Source organism: Nerophis lumbriciformis, linkage group LG33, assembly GCF_033978685.3.
Source record: "Nerophis lumbriciformis linkage group LG33, RoL_Nlum_v2.1, whole genome shotgun sequence".
Lineage (NCBI taxonomy): Eukaryota > Metazoa > Chordata > Actinopteri > Syngnathiformes > Syngnathidae > Nerophis > Nerophis lumbriciformis.
This window is the reverse complement of record NC_084580.2, coordinates 11,901,323-11,910,552: the sequence shown is the minus strand read 5'-3', so window position 1 is coordinate 11,910,552 and position 9,230 is coordinate 11,901,323.

The following is a 9,230-nucleotide window of genomic DNA, read 5'->3' as shown; positions in this document are numbered from 1 at the left end:
AAAACTTGACACAAACTGCATTGCGCGCTAGTAACGAGAGTCGGAGGGAATTTAAACCACAAATCAATGATTGAAGTGACAAACTTGCCAAGTTGCCATCCAAACAATACCCTGTTTGTTGACAAGAACATACAGCCATGGAAGTACATTCAATCTATTTATTAGGCAGAGGTAACACAAACCAGTGAAAGAGTCAACAGAGCTGCCCACATCTGTGGTCCCTTCCAAGGTTTTTGGAACTTTGATTGATTATTTTACATTTTGTTTTTTTGTGTTTTTTTTAGCTGAAGAATTGGGCATAGCTAAATGTTTTTAAATAAGATTGGAGATTATATTTGACATTTCTTATATTAAAATCGAACCGAGGTCCTTCTTATTGTGAGGCACCAGCGCTAACCCCTGGTCCATTGGGCTGACAGCCTTGAATATAATATAAGAAATGTCAAATATAATCTCCAATCTTATTTAAAAACATTTAGCTATGCTCAATCAGTTATTGTGCTGTGATTTTATCAGTCTCGCCCACTTGGGCGTAGATTTTCCTCCATCTAAAATGAGTTTGACACCCCTGGTCTAGATTGTGCACCCCTGTTTTTGAAGATCTACTGCAAAACAAAAAGTAAAATATCCTCTATATAACATTAACATTGTTGTTTTTAAGGACCTACTGAAGAAATGCAAGCCAAAAATCCTTTATTTGACAGGAACATTGTTGGTTTTAAGGATCTATTGCAAAAATGTAAGACTAAGATCCTCGCTATGACAGAAACATTGTTGTTTTGCAGGACCCACTGTAAAAATTCAAGACAAAGATCCTCTATATGACTGAAATATTGTCGGTTTTAAGGACCAATTGCAAAAATGCAAAACAAATATCCTTTGTATGACAGGAACATTGTTGTTTTGTAGGATCTACTGCAACAATGCAAGACACAGATCCTCTATAGCAGACCTGGGCAATATAAGGCCCGGGGGCCACATGCGGCCCGTTAAGCTTTTCAATCTGGCCCGCCAGACATTCCCAAATAATTTGTTTAGATCTTTAAGATGGAAAGTGTAGCTGCCATTATGATGTGCAGTGATGTTTTCACATGACCGTAAGTCTTCAACTATACAAAGTATTTCAATGGTTGGAATCTGCGCTTTTGCATGATATACTAGTTACTATGGTAATCTAATTAGTTACTATGGTAATCTAATTAGTTACTATGGTAATCTAATTAGTTACTATGGTAATGTAAGTCACAGCAGCTCAGACGAGGCACCAAGCAGTGTGGGTGGGGAGCGTTTCTACAGAGTGTTTCCAGAGCCTGAAATGTGGGTGTCAGGGACAGACGCGGAAAGAGATTTTTACAACAAAGTTCTAAAGCTTAGTGATATATCAAATATATCAGATTGTAGGTGAGGTTTTTTTTTACCCTTTGCGTTCATATTTTGCTGTGTTTGTTGCATTTATGTTGTGTTTCGCTTGATTGTATAATATGTGGATAGAGAGGAGGTGTGACATTCATAAGTTGTCAATATTCAGTGTTTTATACTTCATAGTTAATATTGTAAATCCCATATTCTTTATTTTCATGTACATTCTGGGTGTCTCATTCAGTAAAAAAAAAATTAAAATTGCATTCCGTTTTTTAAGGCGGTCTGTCATAACGTCAATCAGACATTATTGCAAGGTTTTGTATTAGTGTTCTTAAAAATAGATATACCGGCCCCCAGACACATTTTTTCTCTCTAAATTTGGCCCCCGAGTCAAAATAATTGCCCAGGCCTGCTCTATAGCTACTACGGTAATTGCAATGTACTACACGCTTGACATTCAGTCGGTATGATGCTGGGTTAAAACGTTAGTGTCCTCTGTGACCTTTCAGGAGAGCCAGCAAGATGGAGGGTGGGCGGTGTTGTTTGGCTTTTTCCAGAAGAAAATGCTGTGTTTTCTCACAGGGGTAAACATTGAGCAAGCAGAAATAAACGTACGGAAGAAAGGACGGATTTTCCTAAACTGCAATCTTCTCTGTAGCGCTGCCAAGCGTCCGTGCCTCACTTGATCCATTGTTTAGCGTACGGAGGTCTCGGTAAGCAAAAGGCTGCCTCTGCGCTCCAGCTGCAGCTCCTCCACTGTTTATGTTTGCTGGGCCCTTCGCCTTGAAGTGAGCCTGCACAAGCAAAGCTGAGCCATATGTGAAGTCGCTGGGCTTTTTCTTTAGCCTCTCTCTTCTCTTTCCCTTCCTTTTCTTCCTTCTTCGACTACCTTCCTGTGCTGTCTCAGTTGAATGGAGAGTTGAAATGATCAGGTTTCAAAGACCTCCATCTTTAAACAGAGACAATTGGTGTAATTTCTCCTTCTCATGCGCAAACAATCATTATCCTTTCGGGTTCTATCTCAGAATGAAGCCAATAAATATGAGTGACGACGCCCTCATCATGTCACGTAAATACTAATCTACAAGTTGGAATACTTAAACATTCACAACATTGTGCAAACATTGACCTATGCTTTAATCAAGGCTGTGTTCCGATCAATCAGTGGGTGTGTTGACCCCAGGCTAAATTGGGGCCCTAAGCAGAACTTTATTTGGAGGCAAACCCCTCCCCATTACAACGTTCTTTTTTTTTTTAAATCAAACTTGAATTTAGTTTGACACGTTTTGTACAAAAATTAAATAAAGTAAATAAATGGTTCAAAATCAGGGATGTCTGATAATATCGGACTGCCGATATTATCGGCCGATAAATACTTTAAAATGTAATGTCGGAAATCAGTTTCAAAAAGTAACATTTTATGACTTTTTAAAACGCTGCTGTGTACACGGACGTAGGGAGAAGTACAGAGCGCCAAAAAACCTTAAAGGCACTGCCTTTGCGTGCCGGCCCAGTCACATAATATCTACGGCTATTCACACACACACACAAGTAAACTGAGGGTGGCCGTTTAAACAACTTTAACACTGTTACAAATATGCGCCACACTGTGAACCCACACCAAACAAGAATGACATAAACACATTTCGGGAGATCATCTGCACCGTAACACAACATAAACACAACAGAACAAATACCCAGAACCCCTTGCAGCACTAACTCTTCCGGGACGCTACAATATACACCCCCCGCTACCCCCTACCCCCCACCACAACCCCGCCCCCCGCCCACCTCAACCTCCTCATGCTCTCTCAGGGAGAGCATGTCCCAAATTCCAAGCTGCTGTTTTGAGGCATATTTAAAAAAAATAATACACTTAATAATTATGGCAGTGCCATGTTGGCACTTTTTTTCCATAACTTGAGTGGATTTAATTTGGAAAACCTTGTTACATTGTTTAATGCATCCAGCGGGGCATCACAACAAAATTAGGCATAATAATGTGTTAATTCCACGACTGTATATATCGGTATCGGTTGATATCGGAATCGGTAATTAAGAGTTGGACAATATCGGATATCGACAAAAAAGCCATTATCGGACATCTCTAAAAATAATATATTGTTTTGCATATCAAACACATTTTTAACATCATTAAAACATAAGTGTATTTACTTTTTAAAATGAACTTCAACTGGGACTCAAATCTAATACCTTTGCCTTAGAAGACAGGACCAATGCTGTGCTAGGAATACGTTTGTGGTCAAATTTCATATGATTTGGCATTCATATGCGCTTCTGAACGCACAAATTGCAGAGCCCTACACACAGCGCGTTTTTTTCCTATAGGACAAAACAAAATGAAGACAGAGGTACCACTAAACAGTATTTAGAAGTAAAAATGCATTTGTACTAATCTGCCTCCTAATAAATGCCTTACCCTTACTGAAAGCCTTCTACTCTCTGCAGTTAAATACTATATTTATTAGTATACAATTCAATGCAAAACACAGTCTTGGGGTAAATTGCATCACATTTACATATAAATGTAATTCATGTATCAGCACAATCTAGCAACATATTTATTATTGGCTGTTGTTTTGATGCTTCTATTGATTTTATCTTTCAGATCTGAAGCCATCTTTGAGGAACTACACCTGATGTGTCTTCACTGGTAGGTTTCAACTTTATCTGCACTTTTATATTAATGATAACAACATTAGCGCATATTTCATAGTTTTTTACTTAAAAATCATGTCTACAGGTAAAAATGCCCCCCCCTAAAAGTCTCAGTAGGGATTTTACTTTTGTTTTCGAACAGGTTTCAGCACATTTTGGAAGGCCCACTTTTAGCGCCACCTACTGAGGACTGGGGGCAATTTCATATTGTGTAGTATGTGTTTGGTGGTATCTTCATCTCAAGTCATGTTATTTTCACACAGAAAACATTACATTACTGTAACGACGGGGTCGCATTTTACTGCGCGGATTGTTCTCCAAAGATGCAGCAGGAACTCCGGAGGCGAGGTGCAGGTGACACATTGATTTATTGTCCATGAAATCATGCAAAAATACAAAAAGACCGGAAAGCGTGCCGATAGCGTGGGAGCTATGGCGAAGCTTAGCACAGGAACAGGAATCAAAGATCGTAGAAAATACTAAAAGTAACGGGTTGCCAGTCTGATTGTGGTGAAAAACAGGAATACGTAGCTCTGATTAGTGCCCAGGAGCAGGTGAGTGTCCCGAACACTAATCAGAGGCAGGTGAAACTAATCTGCAGTCTTGGCAACTAACACACAAACCCAGGCGTGCTGAAAACAGAACTGAGGTAGTCAAACTAACAGAATAAAACATGATCCGGGCAACGAATCATAACAATTACAGGTTCACTCAGAACCTGCAGGAAAATATTCTGTACATTATAAGCCTGATTTACTCAAGGTTTGCCTGTGCTAAAACACATGCACACTTGATAGCACACGCAAAGCTGATCTACTTAATGTGCGAAAAGTGGATTGCGTCTGTTAAGTGAGCAGAATAAGACGTTCAATCCACTTTGTGTCTCTGTCTTCATTAATTTGCAAAATATATGTTGATCGTCAGAACGCCCACAATACTGGAAGGGGAAAATGCAGATATAATTATTTAGCACGCATAGCCCGATTTACTAAACTAGAAAGTGGTTGCGGCACCTAAATTAATGTCTTTATTTTGCACGTCTGAAAAGTGAGTGCAAAATGACAGTGTCAGTGTAATCCTCCGTCCTACATATTTGCATTGTCCATCCATCCATCCATTTTCTACCGGTTGTCCCTTTCGGGGTTGCGGGGGGGTGCTGAAGCCTATCTCAGCTGCACACGGGCGGTAGGCGGTGTACACCCTGGGCAAGTCGCTACCTCATCGCAGGGCCAACACAGATAGACAGACAACATTCACACTCACATTCACATATGCAATACAAAATATAAGACATATCGTCTATTCAGCAACATCCTTTTATCATTTTATACTGCATGTGGGGTGACTTAAGGGGCTGTTTAAAACTTAATACATTGATACATTTTGGTGTCCAATAGGGTTTTTGCTGATGTTTGTTTTTTTCACACAGAATATATAGAAACATATCTCCTATACAAAAAGTATGTATTTTTGCATCTTGAGCACAGTAAGCGCAGCCTCTCTCCCATCGAGCGCACCTTCAGCGCTAGAAAAAAAAAGTAGCTTCCGTTGTGGATGCACTTTGGACTGTGTTTAAAATGCCCATAAAAAGTGGTACATGACATGTTTGAAAACAAACGCCACATATATGAATGTGCAGTAAATGTCTTTGATTGATTGATTGATTGAGACTTTTATTAGTAGATTGCACAGTACAGTACATATTCCGTACAATTGACCACTAAATGGTAACACCCGAATAAGTTTTTCAACTTGTTTAAGTCGGGGTCGACGTAATCAATTCATAGTCTCCATGGTGATGCTCCACATACAGTGTATCCAGAAAGTATTCACAGTGCTTCACTTTTTCCACATTTTGTTATGTTAGTCTTTTTGCAAAATGGAATAAATACATTTTTTTGGCCTCAAATTCCACAGACAATATCCCATTATGACAATGTGAAAGTTTTTTTTTTTTAATTGCAAATGTATCAAAACTAAAAAGAAGACTGCGGCGTAAAAGTTATAGCGGCCATGCCAGTAAATTCAGGGTTCAATTCCAGCTTCTGCCATCCAAGTCATTGCCGTTTTTGTCCTTGGGCAAGACACTTCCCCCTTGATCCCAGTGTCAGTGTTTGAAAGTGAATGAATGTTTGGTGGGGCCGTAGTCTCAAAATTGTAGTCACACTTACGTAGGGGTGTAACGGTACAAAAAAATTTTGGTTCGGTACGTACCTCGGTTTAGAGGTCACGGTTCGGTTAATTTTCGGTACAGTAAGAAAACAACAAAATATACATATTACACTATAATAATTTTGGTCACGTTAATCAACATTAAACATCCTCAAGTTGTTGCTCAGATTAAATAAAATTACAAAACTTTTCTTCTACATGTAAAAAGTGCAACATTAAACAGTTTCAAGTCAACTCAGCATGCTTAATTTATTACAGCATTTGGGAAGGCTGTAGTTGATTTTTATTATGTAAATGTTATATTTTTATCAACATATAATAGCAGGGACCCTGCCATTCAAAACTAGGCTGTTACATTACTAATGATTAATGTAACTATAGCTGAAAAAATAGTACAATAGCAATAGGAGATACTATTCATCCCTGAACACCATGGAGTTCATGTAGGCTTTATGATGCAGTTACATTATTATATCAACTATCAGAGACAGACACTCTTCATTTAACATAATGTCCTTTTTTGCTGCTTCAACACAGCTCAATCAACACAAAAAAGGTAAAGTGAAATAACAGACAGACAGGGCTTTGCTGTCCGTAACACACACACATGCGCACACACACACATACACACGGCAAAATGAGCTAACGTTACGCTAAAAGCTAATTAGCCTTCACCTCAAGCGAGCTAAGCTGATGTTTATGTTTCTAGAACGTCAATGGGCTCATAGTGATGTTACTAGTAGTTGACTGGGAGGTGTTTATTATAATTTGGGGAGAGTCCGCTGCCTGATGCTTACTTGCTAAACACCTACCTGCTCATCATGACGCTGAAGCGCTGACTACATGCGCTCTGAATACGCACTGCTGATTGTTTGTTACCGCTCTGTGTGTGACCAGTGTGGGACAATGCTGGGTGCTGTGTAGAGTACTGAGACAGGCAGAACGAAGCGGAGCAGCTTGTTAAGACTTTAGCTTAGGCGGCTACTTAATGTGTTCGTGTGGAAACTCGTTCGGTACACCTCCGAACCGAACCGAAACCCCCGTACCGAAACGGTTCAATACAAATACACGTACCGTTACACCCCGACACTTACGTCAGTCAACCCCAGGGTAGCTGTGGCTACAAATGTAGCTTACCTCCAATGTAGAGTGAATAAATGATGGGTTTTCACTTCTCTGTGAAGCGCTTTGAGTGTCTAGAAAAGCGCTATATAAATCTAATCCATTATTATTATCATTTTTTATTAGTGCAGCAATTTACAGAGACATCCTGGATGAAGCTACTCATCCAACCTGATGAAGTTTGAGAGGTGTTGCAAAGAAGAATGAGCGAAACTGCCCAAAGATAGTTGTGCCAATCTTGTGGTATCGTATTCAAAAAGACTTGCTGCCAAAGGTGCATCAGCAAAGTATTGAGCAAAGGCTGTGAATACTTTCGTTCTCAGAGACGTTTCACATTGTCATTATGGGGTATTGTCTGTAGAATTTTAAGGACAAAATGATTTTTTTAGGGATGTCTGATAATGGCTTTTTTGCCGATTTCCGATATTCCGATATTGTTCAACTCTTAATTACCGATACCGATATCAACCGATACCGATATATACAGTCGTGGAATTAACACATTATTATGCCTAATTTGGACAACCAGGTATGGTGAAGATAAGGTCCTTTTTTTTAAAATTAATAAAATAAAATAAGAGAAATAAATTAAAAACATTTTCTTGAATAAAAAAAGAAAGTAAAACAATATAAAAACAGTTACATAGAAACTAGTAATTAATGAAAATGAGTAAAATTAACTGTTAAAGGTTAGTACTATTAGTGGACCAGCAGCACGCACAATCATGTGTGCTTACGGACTGTATCCCTTGCAGACTGTATTGATATATATTGATATATAATGTAGGAACCAGAATATTAATAACAGAAAGAAACAACCTTTTTGTGTGAATGAGTGTAAATGGGGGAGGGAGGTTTTTGGGGTTGGTGCACTAATTGTAAGTGTATCTTGTGTTTTTTATGTTGATTTAATAAAACAATATAAAAAAATAAAAACGATACCGATTATAAAAAAAACCGATACCGATCATTTCCAATATTACATTTTAAAGCATTTATCGACATCTCTAATTTTTTTCCATTTTGAAATAAGGCCGTAACATAAGAAAATGTGGAAAAAGTGAAACACTTTGTACTACATGCAAAATCTTCATTTAAATAAGGCGATCTTTACCACTTTTCAATTGTGCACGTGGTATTAGTAGAGCACACGCAACACACCCACTAATAGTACACACAATTTTATTGGTTGCACACGCTGTTTAGCGTGTGGTGTTTGGATTTGAGTAAATCAGGCCCTAGGTGTTGTACACGTTTTTGTCACTGTTTGCTGCAGTGGTGTCATAAAGTTAAAGTTAAAGTCCCAACGATAGTCACACACACACACACACACACACACTAGGTGTGGTGAAATTATCCTCTGCATGTGACCCATCCCCATGTTCTCCCCCTGGGAGGTGAGGGGAGCAGTGAGCAGCAGCAGTGGCGGCACTCGGGAATCATTTGGTGGCGCTCATTTGGTGATTCAACCCCCAATTCCAACCCTTGATGCTGAGTGCCAAGCAGTGGGTCCCATTTTTATAGTCTTTGGTATGACTCGGCCGTGGTTTTGTCACGGCGCGGACTTGAACCCGCTTCCTTCCTGCAACTGAGTGTCACAGTTCCTCCTCTGCCTTCTCGCCCGGACACACCCCGCTCACGCTGAGCGCAGCACGCCCACGCAGCGACAAGCCTGCAGACAATCGGCAATTAGCACACCTGGGACTGATGAGGGCGAGCTGGATAAAGGACCAGTGCACCCAAGGATCTGGGTGGGGACTTAGTTTATCTCTTTGGATACCGTAAGGCTTATGCTTTCTCTCTCTGCGTTTTTCCCTCATGTCTGACATCCTTGTTTGTTCTCCCGTAGTTCGCTTGGTGTACCTTCCTTCCCGAGTCTTAACCATTGTGCTCCC